Source organism: Mobula hypostoma, chromosome 23 (genome assembly GCF_963921235.1).
Source record: "Mobula hypostoma chromosome 23, sMobHyp1.1, whole genome shotgun sequence".
NCBI lineage: Eukaryota > Metazoa > Chordata > Chondrichthyes > Myliobatiformes > Myliobatidae > Mobula > Mobula hypostoma.
In genome coordinates, this window is record NC_086119.1 from 42,634,934 (window position 1) to 42,650,412 (window position 15,479).

Below are 15,479 nucleotides of genomic sequence, written 5' to 3' on the forward strand. Positions count from 1 at the left end.
GTGATCTTATGCTCTGTTGGATCAGTTTGTCTGCATAAACAATCGTAGTAGTGCGTTTCTGTAAACACTCTGACAGTAAACCAACTGTCGTACATTAGAGCTAAGTCCAATAGAAACTGTTCTGAACAGAGTCTTTTCAACAGACCTTCATAGGTTTTTCTGTCTCTCCCAGATCTTCTTTCATCCTTCATTGCTTTTTCAAAATGAAAACACAGTGCTTCATAATTTTGCCACACTGCTGAAACTGTTCAAAACGAGCTAACTACCCACCTGGTGCCCAAAACACGGTTTATTTTGCAAACTTGTTGTTCTAGTTGAGAGGCACATTCAGACAGTTCCTTTTGATTTAGAGGTGATCTACTGTAAACAGAGTACAATTTGTCCATAAATCATTGAAAATGATTTATTCTATGAACTTCTCTCACTGAATCACTACTACAATTTCTGATCTGTGATTAAGACAGTGCCAAATTATCATATCAGGGTAATGTTCCTTGAGAATTGTAGCAACACCAGATTTGACACCAAGCATTACGCTCGCCCCATCACTAGCAAATGCTGCAAGGTTCCGTTTCAAGTAAGAGTCATCAAACCCATGGTTATTGAGACAGTTCAATAGATGCTTTGCAATAGTTGCAGCTTTCTGATCAGGCAGTTCAATTAGATCTAAAAACATAAAATGGGGATCACTTTCCTTATCACTTTGACATTTCAAATAAACTATTAGGGCGGTCTTAATGCTCAGGCTCATTGATTCATCAATGAGAATAGAAAAATTTGCCATTTATCTGCTTGATATGCTGGCAAATTTTCTTTTTCATATTAATGGCTATGTGATTAATTATCACTGTAGCACTAGTGCGGGAATGCAGTCCAATTCCAATGTCAATACCTTTTTATTTGAAGTTCCAATAAGCCAAGGTGATCAGAGTATGGTCTGTCGTTCTGAGCTAAGTAATATGCAGAACGAAAAATTGAACAAGTTGCCTTTAGATGCAAGTATTCATGGTGTCACATCATTTTCCAAGAGCATCTTCACTAGCTATATTTTCAATACTTAGAGCAGCAGTGTGAGATTTTGATCATTTGTGATCAGCAATTTTTTTTCTGAGAGACTTCAAGCGTGTACTTCGATCGGCTCCATAATAGGGTACTTGGTACATCTGCCGTGCTGATTCTCCTGTGATTTTTAAGTTCTTGTGTGTGACATGTCCTCTAGCCACACACTTAATGCTTTCTCAGTCTTTGCAAGCACTTTATCACGAACCAGAGAGACCATTTTTGCCATTGTAGGGGTAACACTAACAGTTCCACGAATTTCAGCTTCTTTCTGCTCTATTGTGCGAACGCTCGATTTGTTCTTACCAACCTTACGGCACACTTAAGCACGCAACATGCCACTTTTCAAAAGATCTAAGGTTTTTATTTTCTCGGCGAACAATGCTCAAACAACGAGCGCTGGAGTGAGACAGAGGATCTGTGAATTGGCGGGAGGCTACAGCAGGGACAATGGGTCAAGCGAGGAGGGATCTCACAAAACAGTCACAGTTCCAGGATTTCACCAAAAACGATCAAATATCCTAATGTTATTGGTGGTATTTTCCCCACCAGCCACCACTGCCTCTCCCCAACCCCCGATTCCGTAAAATTCCCTCTAATTAATATGCAGCCACTGTTAAATTCCCCGCTTGTTTATTTTGACTTTCTTTTACAGAGGTGTCAGAGTGGTGCTCTGGTGAGCTCCAGCAGCACTGCACCCCTGTTCAAAACTAGGCAGTCCAGGAGAAAAGTTAGAAAATATTGCTTCAGGCCAAGAGTTCAAATGTGTGATCTTCCACAACATTAAATCAAGGCTTGTACGAGTGTTGCACTTTCATGGCCGCAGATTATCCCAAATGCTTTACACCCATTAAAGTACTATTGAAATGTAGCCACAGTTGTAATGTCAGAAGCCCATTTCTAGATGTTTAGGATATGATTGTATTTTCTGTTGACAAAGAATTCTGGTTTACAAAGGAACCTTGCGGTCATGTCTTTGGAAACACCTCAACACAATCAGAATATCATCAGATTAAGGGAAGGAAATTATTTCCTTCACTTTCAATAGGGAGCATCAGAAACATTGCAACAGTGTGCCACTAAGTACAAAATTTGGTATTCATATCATCTATACCTTGGAATAATTCTGTGGATGAAAAGTTTTTAGTCAAAAGTAACCTTCATCTCTCAAGTCTAAATGGGTCATTCATAGATGTGTGACTAACCCTCTACCTGCAGAAGATGACAAACCTCTGTGACTACTGCCTTTAAACAACCATAAGATTTAGGAGAAGAATTAGCCATTTGACCTATTGAGTCTGCTGCGCCATTTCATCATGGCTGATCCATTTCCTTTTCTGCCCAATCTCCCACCTTCTCCCATATCCCTTCATTTCCTAACTAATCAAGAATCTCTCAATCACTGCTTTAAATGTACTCAATGACTCAGCCTCCACGGCTTCCTGTCGCAATGAACTTCCTTTAACCATTCTCTGGCTAAAGAAATTCCTCCTCATCTCCCTTCTAAATGGACGTCCCTCTATTCTGAAACTGTGCCCTCTCGTCTTAGACAACTTCACCATAGGAAACATCCTCTCCACATTCACTCATTGAGGCTTTCAAAATTCAATAGGTTTCAATGAAATTTCCACCTCACTCCACCCCATCTTTCTGAATTTAAATGAGTAAAAATGCAGAACCATTGAATGCTTCTTATGTGATAAGCTTTTCAATCCTGGAATCATTTTCATGAACCTCCTTTGAACCCTCTCCAATGTCAGCTAATCCTTTCTTAGATAAGGAGCCAAAACTGTTCACAATATTCCAAGTGAGGCCTCACCAGTGCTTAATAAAGCCTCAACATTACATTCTTTTATATTCTAGTCCTCTCGAAATGAAATCACATTTGCCACTGATTCAATCTGAAAATTAACCTTTAGGGAATCCTGCACAAGGACTCACAATTCCCTTTGCACCTCAGATTTTTGTATTTTCTCACCCTTTAGAAAATAGTCTATGCTTTTATTTCTTCCACCAAAGTACATGACCATACACTTCCCAATGCTGTATTCCATCTGCCACTTCTTTGCCTATTCTTTTAATCTGTCTAAGTCTTTCTGTAGCCACTCTGCTTCCTCATACTACGAGCCCCTCCACCTATCTGCATATCCTCCGCAAACTTGGCTACAAAGACATCAATTTTGTCCTCCAAATTACTGACAAATAGTGTAAAAAAAAACAGTCCCAACACAGACTTCGGTGGAACAACACCAGCCTCTGGCAGCCAACCAGAAGAGGCTTCCTTTATTCCCCCTCTCTTTGCCTCATTCCAATCAGCCAATACTCTATCCATGCTAGTATATTTCCTATAATACCATGAGCTCTTAACTTGTTAAACAGCCTCATGTGTGGCACCTTGACAAAGGCCTTCTGAAAATCCAAATATACAACAGGCACTGATTCTCCTTTGATTATCCTGCTTGTTATTTCTTCAAAGAATTCTAACGGATTTGTCAGGCAAGGTTTTCCCTTGAGGAAACCATACTGACTTTTGCCTATTTTATCATGTGCCCTAAAACTGCATGCTTAATAATTGACTCCATCATCTTCACAATCACTGAAGTCAGGCTAAGTAGCTTATAATTTTCTTTCTTTTACCTCTCTCCCTTCTCGAAAAGATTAGATTATGAGAACACTCAGTCCTCTTTTATTGTCATTTAGAAATGCGTACATGCATTAAGAAATGATACAATATTTCTCTGGAGTGATATCACAGAAAATAAGACAGACCAAAGACTAACACTGACAGAACCACATAATTATAACATATAGTTACAGCAGTGCAAAGCAATACCATAATTTGATGAAGAACAGACCATGGGCACAGTAAAAAAAAGTCTCAAAGTCCCAAGTCGATCGACTCCCAAGTCCCCAATAGTGGCGGCAAAAGGGGGAAACTCCCTGCCATAAACCTCCAGGCACCGTCAACTTGCTGATACCTTGGAAGCAGCCAACCACAGCCGACACTGAGTCTATCCGTCCGAAAACTCCGAGCTTCCGACCAGCCTCCCGAGCACCTTCGACCTCTCCCCGGCCGCTGAAACACACAAAGCCAAGGATTTTGGGGCCTTTAGTTCCGGAGATTCCGGTTACCACACAGTAGCGGCGGCAGCGAAGCAGGCATTTCAGAAGTTTTCCAGATGTTCCTCTGTACTCTCACGTCCGTCTCCATCAAATTAGAATTGTGCACAGTCCCCTACTTGACAGGAAACAGATATTCATCACCGAAGCAGCCCCACATGCTGCCGTCACGCCGCCATCTTCTCCCCCCTCCCGGAAGTGACGTTTGCAATTTTCTGTTCCTCTGGAACCATGCCAGAACCCATTGATTCCTCCACAGTCTCTTCAGCCATCTCTTTCAGAACCCTGAAGTGTTGACCATCTGGTCCAGGTGACTTATCTACCTTCAGACATTTCAGTTTCCCAAGCACCTTCTCTCTAGTAATGGCAACTTTACTCATTTCTGCCCCTGACACTCAAACTTCCAGCATACTGCTAGTGTATTACACAGTGAAAACTGATGCAAAATACTTATTCATTTCACCTGCTAGTTCCTTGCCCCTCATTACTACCTCTCCAGCATCATGTTCCAGTGGTCCGATACTTAGTCTCACCTCTCCTTTGCATTTTATATATCTGAAGAAACTTTTGGTATCTTCTTTAATATGATTGGCTAGCTTATCTTCATATTCCATCTTTTCCTTCTTTATGTTTTTTTAGTGCCTTGTGTTGGTTTTTAAAAGCTTCCCAATTCTCTTAACTTCCAGCTAATTTTTGCTCTATTTTATATCTGTGGCTTTTATGTTGACTTTTACTTCTCTTGTCAGCCACAGTTGCATCATTCTGTCTAAAGAATATTTCTTCTTCCTTGGATGTATCTATTCTGCACCTTCTGAATTGCTCCCAGAAACTCCAGCCTTTGCAGCTCTACTATCATCTCTGCTAGTGTTTCCTTCCAGTCAATTTTGACTAGCCCCTCTCTCATGCCTCTGTAATTCTATATATCTGACTTGAGCTTCACCTTCTCAAATTGTAGGGTGAATTCTATCATATCATGATTGCTTGACCCCTAAGGGTTCCTTTACCTTAAGCTCTGTAATTAATTCCAGTTCATTGCACAACACCCACTCTCATAGGCATTCCACAAATTTCTCCTTTTGAGATCCAGCACCAACCTGATTTTCCCAATCTACCTGCATATTGAAATCCTTGATGACTATTGCCCTTTTGAGGTGCATTTTCTCTCTCCTGTTGTTTTTTGTAGACCACATCTTTGCTGCTGTTCAGAGGTGTATATAACACTCATCAGGGTCTTTTTACCGTTGCAGTTTCTTAGCTCCATCCACAATGATTCTATACCTTCTGATCTTATGTCACCTTTTTCTAATGATTTGATTTCATTTTTTTTTACTAACAGAGCCATGCCACCACCTCTGCCTAATTGCCTGCCCTTTTGATACAATGGATATCCTTGAACATTTGGCTTCCAGGTGTGATCTCCTTTTAGCCACTATTCAGTGATGCCCACAACATCATACATGTCAATCTGTAACTGTGCTACAAGTTCATTTACCTTATTCTGTATACTGCATGCTTTCAGTCTGGTATTCATCGCCCTTTATAATTTTAGCTCCCCATTACACCTTAACTCACCCCACTGACTGCAATTTTGCCCGATCATCACTTTTCCTTGCCAGTTTGTAAACCAATTATGCCATCCTCAGCCCTATTACTCCAGTTCCCACCCCCCTGCCAAATTAGTTTAAAACCTCGCAAGCAGCTCCAGCAAACCTGCCTATGAGGATATTGTCCCCCTTCGGATTCACGTGCCCCTTTTGTACAGGTCGTACCTCAGTTAGCCTGACCTTCAGTGGTTGGGAAGATGTTAGAGTCAATTGTTAAGGATGAGGTGATGGAGTACTTGGTGACACAGGACAAGAGAGTAGGAAGTCAGCATGGTTTCCTTCAGGGAAAATTCTGCCTGACGAGCCTGTTGGAATTCTTTGAAGAGATTACAAGTAGGATAGATAAAGGGAATGCAGTGGATGTTGTATATTTGGACTTTCAGAAGGCCTTAGACAAGGTGCCACACATGAGACTGCTTACCAAGTTAAGAGCTCATGGTATTACAGGAAAGTTACTAACGAGGCAGCGAGTGGGAATAGAAGGATCCTTTTCTGGTTGGTTGCCAGTGACTAGTGGTGTTCCGCAGGGGTCAATGTTGGGACCACTTCTTTTTGTGCTGTATATAAATTATTTAGATAATGGAATAGATGGCTTTATTGCCAAGTTTGCAGATGATACAAAGATTGGTGGAGGGGCTGGTAGTGTTGAAGAAACAGGTAGGATGCAGGAGGACTTAGACAGATTAGGAGAATCGGTAAGAAAGTGGCAAATGAAATACAGTGTTGGAAAATGCATGATCATGCACTCTGGTAGTAGAAATAAATGTGCAGACTATTTTCTAAAGGGGGATAAATCTAGGAATCTGAGATGCAGAGGGACTTGGGAGCCCTTGTGCAGAACACCCTGAAGGTTAACTTGCAGGTTGAGTTGGTGGTGAGGAAGGTAAACAGCCTAGAATACCAGAGTAAGGATGTGATGCTGAGGCTTTATAAGGCACTGGTGAGGCCTCAGCTTGAGTGTTGTGAACAGTTTTGGGCCCCTCATCTTAGAAAAGATGTGCTGGCATTGGAGAGGGTCCGGAGGAGGTTCACAAGGATGATTCCAGGAATGAAAAGCTTATCATACAAGGATCATACAAGGAACGTTTGATGGCTCTGGGTCTGTACTCGCTAGAATTCAGAAGGATGAAGGGGGAATCTCATTGAAACCTTTTGAATGTTGAAAGGCCTAGACAGAGTAGATGTGGAAAGGATATTTCCCACAGTGGGAGAGTCTAGGACAAGAGGGCACAGCCCTCAGGCACCCTTTCAAAACAGAGACGTGGAAAAATTTCTTTAGCCAAAAGGGCGGTAAATTTGTTGCCACATGCAGCTTTGGAGGCCAGGTCATTGAGTGTATTTAAGGCAGAGACTGATAGATTCTTGATTAGACATGTCGTCAAAGGTTATGGGAGAAGGCTGGGAACTGGGGCTGAGGAAGAGATAGATAAAAAGGATCAGCCATGATTGAATGGTGAAGCAGACTCAATGGTTCAGATGGCCTAATTCTGTTCCTGTGTCTTATGGTCTAAAATCTACTAATACTACTGCAGTCCTCTTCACGTTTCTTCTCTGGTGAGCCATAGCACCAGACGCAGTGCTGTCAGAGACCTGGTCACTGCAGCTCACCCTCCCTATCCCCCACCCCAGTAGGTTATCCCCCTCAACAGTATCCAAAGTGGTATATTTATTATTGAGGGGAACGGCCACAGGAGTACTCAGCACTGGCTGCCTATTTCCCTTCTTTCTCCTGACAGTCACCCAGTAACCTAGGGTGACCACCTCCTTGTAGTTCCGATCTATCACTTCCTCAGTCAAAGTTTATCGAGCTGCAGCTAGAGATCTCCCAAAATTCCCACATCTCATACAGAACAAGACACAGCCCTTGGGGCCATTCTCACTGCACTAACTGTCTTCTAACAGAATAATGAAGAAGAAAAAGAAACTTACCAGAGACTTGCCTTGTCCAAGCTTGTTTCCCTATCCCCCTCCAGCCTGTTTAGCCAAAGCCACTCCAACACTGGCCCACTCTCAGAATGGATGCTCCACTTGCCCCTGTCTTATTTTTATTTGCCCTTTCTAATGAATTCTTTTCCCTGATTGTGCAGGTCCAACTCTGAAAACTGTCGCGAAGCACTGCTTAATTTAATCTTCAGCCGTGTATCTAAGTGAAATTGCCGCTTCTTCTCGTGCTTCCGCTCACTGATAGCGCATAGTCAAACTCCGAAACTTACATATAACCTCCAATGCAAATGCTTTTCAAACATGAGGAGGCATGTGTTAATACGAGAGGGTAAGCATGTAAGCTAAGGGAAGAAGGTTCAAAGGAAATGTACAGAGCATGTATTTTACAGAGAAAGAATGGTGGGTGCCTGGAATGTACTGCCAGGGGAGGCAAATATGACAAAGGTGTTTGAGTCTCTCAGACAGACACATGAGTACACAGAGAACGAATGGATATGGAGCACCTGCGGACAGAAGGGATTAGTGTAATTAGACATCATTATCTTAATTAATTTGGGACAATATCGTGGGCAAAAGGGCCTGTCACTTTATTGTAGTGTTTTATGTTAAATGCCTGTTTATCTCAATAATATTTATCATTCCACCAAAGAGTGCAATATGATAATTGCAAAAGTGTCAGGCTATGTTCATTTCTGCCAGAGATTATTGCATCTACTGGTTTCAGTAATTCTCCCCAATCAAAATTAGTCCCCTGATGCCAAAGGTACCTTCCACCCAGATTTTGATCACATGGTATACTGAAAAAGGCTGGTACTCTTCTAACTCAATTAATCTGTTGCCAGGATTAATTTCACAAACGGCAGCCAATAAAGTATTGCCTAATTATGTTCCTAATTCCCAGATGATTAATGGCCATGCTGAAGCATAATAGGTTTTTGTTGATCCTTTCATATGTAGACGTTGAAGATATGAAAACATTGGAATCTTTGTCATTGTTGTCAGAATTGAAATTACATGCAAATACCCAAGAGGCATTCATTGAGCTAATAAATCCTAGGGAAAGAAGATAAATTAAAGCTAATCCATGCACTATGGAATACAAAGGTCTAATCCCTCTAAGCAAGACGTGCCAGTTGTGAGGAGCCCCGCATATAAGAGAGGTGCCATTCCTTGGTTTCACTCTGTGATAAAAACTAAGGGTTTTTGGGAAAAGGCAGGTAGGTGGAGCTGAGCCCACAGCCAGATCAGGCATGATCTTAATTGAATGGCAGAGCAGGCTCGATGGGCCAGATGGCTGCCTTCTGCTCATATTTCTTATGTTCTTATAAAGTTCTAGGTAACTCTCAATTGTGCAGCAATGATGGTGGAGGTCTATGTTTCATGAATAATTCTTCGTGATGCTTAGATTTCGCAGTCTTGCCACACACTTGTTTCCCCAAGCTGGAAAATATAGTGATTAATTACCAACTGTTCTACTTACCAAGAGAATTTTACTCCATGATCCTGACTGCAATTTACATACTGCCAAGTGCCAGTATTAAGCATGCACTTGAGGTATTGAGTACAACAGTAAGCAAACAAGAAAGAGCCTACCCTATGACATTTTAAAGCATTGCTGAGGACCTCAGTCAGGTTTGCTTGAAGAAATTGCTGCCCATTTACCATCAGCATATCACCTACATCAGCATGGGTCCCAACACACTCAACCACTGCTCTGCTACCATAAGGAATGCCTACAATCCCTGGATTGCATTTCTGGAAATTTGACCATCTGGCTGTTCTCTTCCTACCTGTATACAGACAGAGGCTAAGGAGCAAGGCTTCAGAAGTAAGGACAACAAAAGAAGTGGCTGCAGTAGGCAAAGGAGTGGCTGAAGGATTGCTTCTAGTCAGTGGACTGAGCTATGATCAAGGACTCATCAGAGGATCTGAACAAGTACGCCACAGTTGTCACAGACTTTATAAGGAGAGTTGTGGACAAATGTGTCCCCTAAAATCATGTAGAGTCTTCCCTAACTAGAAGCCCTGGATGAACCAAGACCTTGGCCACAGTACCTCCTTGTGCAACTCTATCCTCAATTTCCTCACTTGCAGACCCAGTGAGTTCAGATTGACAACAACATCTCCTCCATAACTGCCATCTGCACAGATACACCACAAGGCTGTGTGCTCTACTCGCTTTATACTTATGACTGTGAAACTAAGCACAGCTCCAATGCCGTATTTAAGTTTGCTGACGACACCATTGTCATTAGCTGAATCAAAGGAGGGGGACTGAAAATCTAGCTGAGTGGTACCACAACAAGAACCTCTCACTCAATGTCAGCAAGATCAAGGAGCTGATTATTGACTACATGGAGATCCATGAGCCAGTCCTCATCAGGGGATCAGGGTGGACAGGGTCAGCAGCTTTAACTTAAGAGGATTTGTCCTAGGTCCAGCATGTAAGTGCTATTACAAAGAAAGCATGGCAGCGCCTCTACTTTCTTTGAAGTTTGCAAAGATTCAGAATGTTATCTAAAACTGACAAACTTCAGTAGATGAGCGGTGGAGAGTATACTGATTGGTTGCATTACAACCTGAATGCCCTTGAACAGAAAAGCCTACAAAAAGTAGTGGGTACAGCCCAGTCCTCCACGGGTAAAGCCCCCATCCAATACTGAGTGCATCTACAGAGAGCAGTGTTACAGGAAAGCAGCATCCATCATCAAGTACATCTGCTAACCAGCCCATGCTCTCGTCTGCCATCAGGAAGGAGATACAGGAGCTTCAAGACCCACACCACCAGGCTCAGGAGCAATTATTACCCTCAGCCATCAAGCTCTTGAACCAGGTGGGATGACTTAATTCAACACCAATACTGAACTGTTCCTGCAACTTTCATCACAGGTCCTCGATATTTATTGCTTAGTTATTTTTTTTTTCTCTTTACATAGTTTGTTGTCTTTTCCACATGGGTTGTTCGTAATGTGCAGTTTTTCATTGATTTTATGGTGTTTCTTTATATCTACCATGAACGCCTACAAGAAATTAATCTCAGGGTTGTATATGGTGACATGTATTTTGATAATAAATTTACTTTCAACTTTGACCTTTGAAAAGCTGCTTCAATACTTATACATTGTGCAGCATACCCCTCTGATTTAAGTTCTGTCCTGCGGAGTTAGCATCTGAAATGAAACCTAATGGAAAAAATGCAGCAATGCAGCCTGTCGTCTTTATTAAGACTCATACTCCTCATTTTGTTCTGCTCTGGAAGTTGAACTTCTAGGAGTAGGAGTGATCTCCTCCCCAGTGAGCCCTCACTGAAAGGAATGAAAAAATAATAGGTTCATAGTGTGTGTGTGTGTGTGTGTGTGTGTGTGTGTGCGCGCGCGCGTTCTTTTTGTACATAGTGACATTTTAGTTAAGAGAGCCAATCTTATACAATAAGCACAAGATACTTGCATATCATTGATCAACTTATCTTGGCTGTCTGGATTGGTGGTAGTTCCATGAAATATTGGCTTGTAGGGCAAAGGAAGGAAGACGGGAGAGTGGATGCGTTACTATTGGTTGTCAGTGAGTGTGTGGAATATAAAATATATCCTGAATGCTTATAGTGCAGGAATTGAAGTCAGTGCAAGTCTGTTGAATGCTAAAGTTTCAGATCCGTAGAGCTAGTAAGGCCATGATACTTTCTGAGCAGTTTCCTTACATCCTTTACTGGTGTTGCTCGTGCCAGACATACCCGAGTACCTCCTATCTTCTCAGTGCACAGGACCTCTATCCTTATAGTGATTTCCTTCACTAGTATGTTTTGGTCAGTTTTTGGGGATGAAGCATCTCGCTTAAACTCCTCTACTTCTTGAATAACACCACATCCAGGTGGGTGTTACCATGAGGACTAAAATTTGTAAAATTTTATTTGGATTTATTTCTCAAATATGGTAGTTGCCTCATAAGGCAGCAATTTTAACACAAAATTGCCTGTACTGTTGCATTATGAGCATTGAAAAATCATGTTACTTTGGCAAATTTTTTAATTAATAGTAACCTTGTTATAAATATTTTTAATGGTTTAACTTCTGATCAGATGAATTTCTAGGCCATTATTTTGTTGTGTTTAAATGAACATTGGACTTGAAATGCAGTTGTGTAGAGCACATTTTTAGAATTTGTAATTTTAACCATGCAGGTCAATAATTGAAAATTTGACTCCTGGGCTTCTGTGTGAATGAGATCATTACATGTGAAAACTGCTGAGCACACAGCAGGGACATCAGTCATAATGCAACATATCACTGACACAATGAAGTGTGCATATATGAAGAAAAAGACTGCACAGGGATTGAACTGGAGTAAGATACCAACCTGAGAAATTGTTGTTAACAGTAAAAAGACGACTCGCATTAGTTAGGGGAACAGTCAGTTTCCAACACTTAATGGGAAATCTGCCTTGGAAGACAACCATAGACTCTTTCCTGATTCAATAAGGAACCGAATCATCTATTTTGAAGATATGTCTTCCTAGTTTCTTTGACAGGGAGTGGAGAACTGGCCCAAACTCCTCAAAATTCTTGCATTAAGTTTATTGGTGAAATGCCAGGGAATCATTCTGCTTATGTTCACAGTTCTTAGCACATCATGCTCTTAACAATATACCCATTCTCCATACACTATTGATAATTAGTGCTGGGCACCTTTGGTGTGTCATTTGGTACCCATTCTTGTGCAAAGCAATTTCTTTCTTGTAGTCTATCTGACTGTTCCTCCAATTTAGGATTCCTTGTATCAATACTTTCCATTGGGTGATTCATTACCGGAAGGAGAAGTACACATATCTATCAAGATTTATGTGCTGCTAGTATTTTTTCATTTTTTTCTTACCATTGTGAAATGAGTAGTAGACTGGTATTATTTCCCTAAGCCATACAGTTTGTAGTTCTAAAACTCCAAAGCATAAGGCAAACATAAATAATATAGGAATTTCAAATAAACCTCTGGTTCCTGCTGCCATTCAGTCCAAGACCAGCAGGAGAGCAAGAGACTGAATTATAGGGATGCTAAGGGAGAGTTTGAAAGTTAAAGCATTGGAGGGTTAGGGGAAATAAACACGGCAGAGGTAAAAGACAGTGACGGGATAGAGTGACAATAGGGAGACAGAGAGAGAGACTAGAGCTAGAAAGCAGGGTGGATAGAGACAAAAGATTGGAGGTGTGGGGAGAGAAAGATAGACAGGGAAGGGGTAAGGGGCAGAGATTGTAGGGAGAGAGAAAGAGAGAAACTGGGATCAGAGGCAGCAGGACAGGAAGAAACAGATATTTAAGGAAAGTTTATGTGAGAAGGTTAGGGCAAGGAGAAAGAGAGAGAAAGAGGCAGAGGATGGATACAGTGGAGGAAGATAGGGAGAATGGTGAATGGGATATGAAACAAGGGTGTCAACAGAAGGAAGAAAGAAAGAGGCAGAGATAAAATATCGACCCAACCTCAGGCTGGTGGAAATATCTGTATTTCACTAAGCTCTCTCCCTCCTACCTCCTCTCTCTTGAATTATGTTTCTTATTCCATCCTATCCCTCCCTCTTTTTATACTCCCTACTCTCTTCTTTCCCTCCTCCTTCCCTTATATTGTTATAAATTATTTATAATGTTATATTGAATATATTAATCAATTAATTGATTGAAGTTTTGTATCCTCATTTTTTATTCCATGATTTAGTGTTATTGTTGTGTTTCAGAATTTACTTTTTGAGCTATTGATGATAGTTGGAAGGAGTGTTTTAGAATTGTGTACAACTTGAGTTCAGAAAGGATTAACAAGATTAGAAGTAGCAGATCTGCATAAACAATTGACCCAGCTAATTAGAATTAATTTCTCTTGTGAGCTTCCTGTACAGCACCTACAACAGTATCATATTGCCTTCTGCTGGAATCGATAGTGATTCATTCCTTAAAGTTATTGTATCCCTAACCATATGGTTTGAGATGAGTTTAACTGCAAATATGAGAAGCAATCTGCTGCAGCTTCCTTTATCGATTTGGATGTTGTCAATTACAGATACCTCTTTTTGTAGAAGATCACTAGCTTATTAAATTAATTTTTGCAGCTTTTAATTCTAAAGACAATTAATTATTCTAGAACAGCAGCATCAGCAACACAGAGTGCCCTTAACACAGTAAAATGTTCCAAGATATTTCAGAGGAGAGATTTTCAATTTAAGATTTGACAAAGGGCCACTGAGACATAAATTAGGACAGTTGACCAAAAGCTTTAAGTTTTGGCAAGAAGGATTAACTGTTGCAGATACCACATACAATAATAGAGCAAAGAAAAATGGCAGTAAGTGAAGGACTCTAAAGGAAGAAATATGACTAATGCAGAAATTTGTAAGACTAGAAGGAATAAGAACAGTGAAGTACTTGTAAACAAAAAAGTGAATTTTCAAATCAAAAAATGAGACAAATCATTCTAGATCAAAGGTTCCCAATATTGACTCCCAGACCCCTCGGTTAACGGTAGGTGTCCATGGCATAAAATAGATTGGGAACCCCTGCTCTAGATCAACAGATATAATGGTCAGCGATGAATAGCTGAATGAGCAAGCTGGGCTATGGGCAAAAGTTATAACCTTGTGTTTATGAAGATTGTAAGAAAAAAGGCAGGCCAGTGAGTATTTAAATAACAGAAGTGACAAAGAGATGATGGATGAGCTGAGGCAAGGAGAGCGAAAGGAACTGTGACATGTATAAGCAGGTAGAATTGATGATGGAACTGTCATGAGGTGAGAAGCTCAACTGAGGATCAAGTAGAATTTCAAGATTACACATAATTCAACATCCAAGACTATCCATGGAGAAAGATAGAGCCATTGGCTAAGGAACACATATTGTGAGTCACAGTTTCCATATTCAGATTCTTTTAAATAGTTCTGTTGAAGGAAACATGGATTCTGGGCAGTTCCAAATAATGTTAGCCAGCAGCATGTTGGTGTTAGGTCCAAAAAATTGCTTTTACTTCATTGTTATATAATGGTTGCAAATCTACAGGATCAGCTGAATCTACAAATAGCCTTTGCTGCTGTTAGATTGAAAATATCTATTTTAAAAGGAAATATTTGTTGAAGTTGTCAAACTGTAACTTTGTCATCCATTTCTATGTATAAGATTATCAGCATGAGATTTCCCAATGCATGATCAATGCATGATTTTCTAATTTTGAAACAGCCAAGCAGCTAATTGGCAATCAACTACATTATCAACTATGCACAATGCTTCCTGGACTGGGTCCTATTAAAAACCACAAAGCATTTCAAGTGGAGTGCTTTAGTAAAATGGTGACATGCAGAAGAGAATGTGTGACATTTGACTGAATGAGTAAAACCAACAATGAGTCAAAAAAGGAGCTGTGAGCGAAGAGGTTGGGCAAGATAAATTAAACTTTTGCTAAAGTTGAAAGTAAAATTTATCAGCAGAGTACAAACATGTCACCACATACAACCTTGAGATTCTGAGACACCAGAAGTAGAATGAGTGTAGTTATCCCTTTTTGTTCAAGAGCCTAATGGCTGAGAGGTGATAATTTGTTCTTGAACCTGGTGGTGTCAATCCTGAGGTGCTTGTACCTTTTTCCTGATGGTAGCAGCAAGAAAAGAGCATAGCCTGGGTGGTGAGTATCATTGATGATGGATGCAGCTTTTCTATGGCAATGTTTCATGTAGATGTGCTCAATGGTTGGGAGGGTTTTGCCCATGGTGTACTGGACCAAATCCAC

At 40.8% G+C, this 15,479-nt stretch overlaps 1 protein-coding gene across 1 annotated transcript in view; it reads left to right on the plus strand.

The window, feature by feature from the left end:
* The window catches only part of tmem132e (transmembrane protein 132E), a 588,387-nt gene that overhangs the window by 542,102 nt on the left and 30,806 nt on the right, over positions 1-15,479 (plus strand). The window lies entirely within an intron of this gene.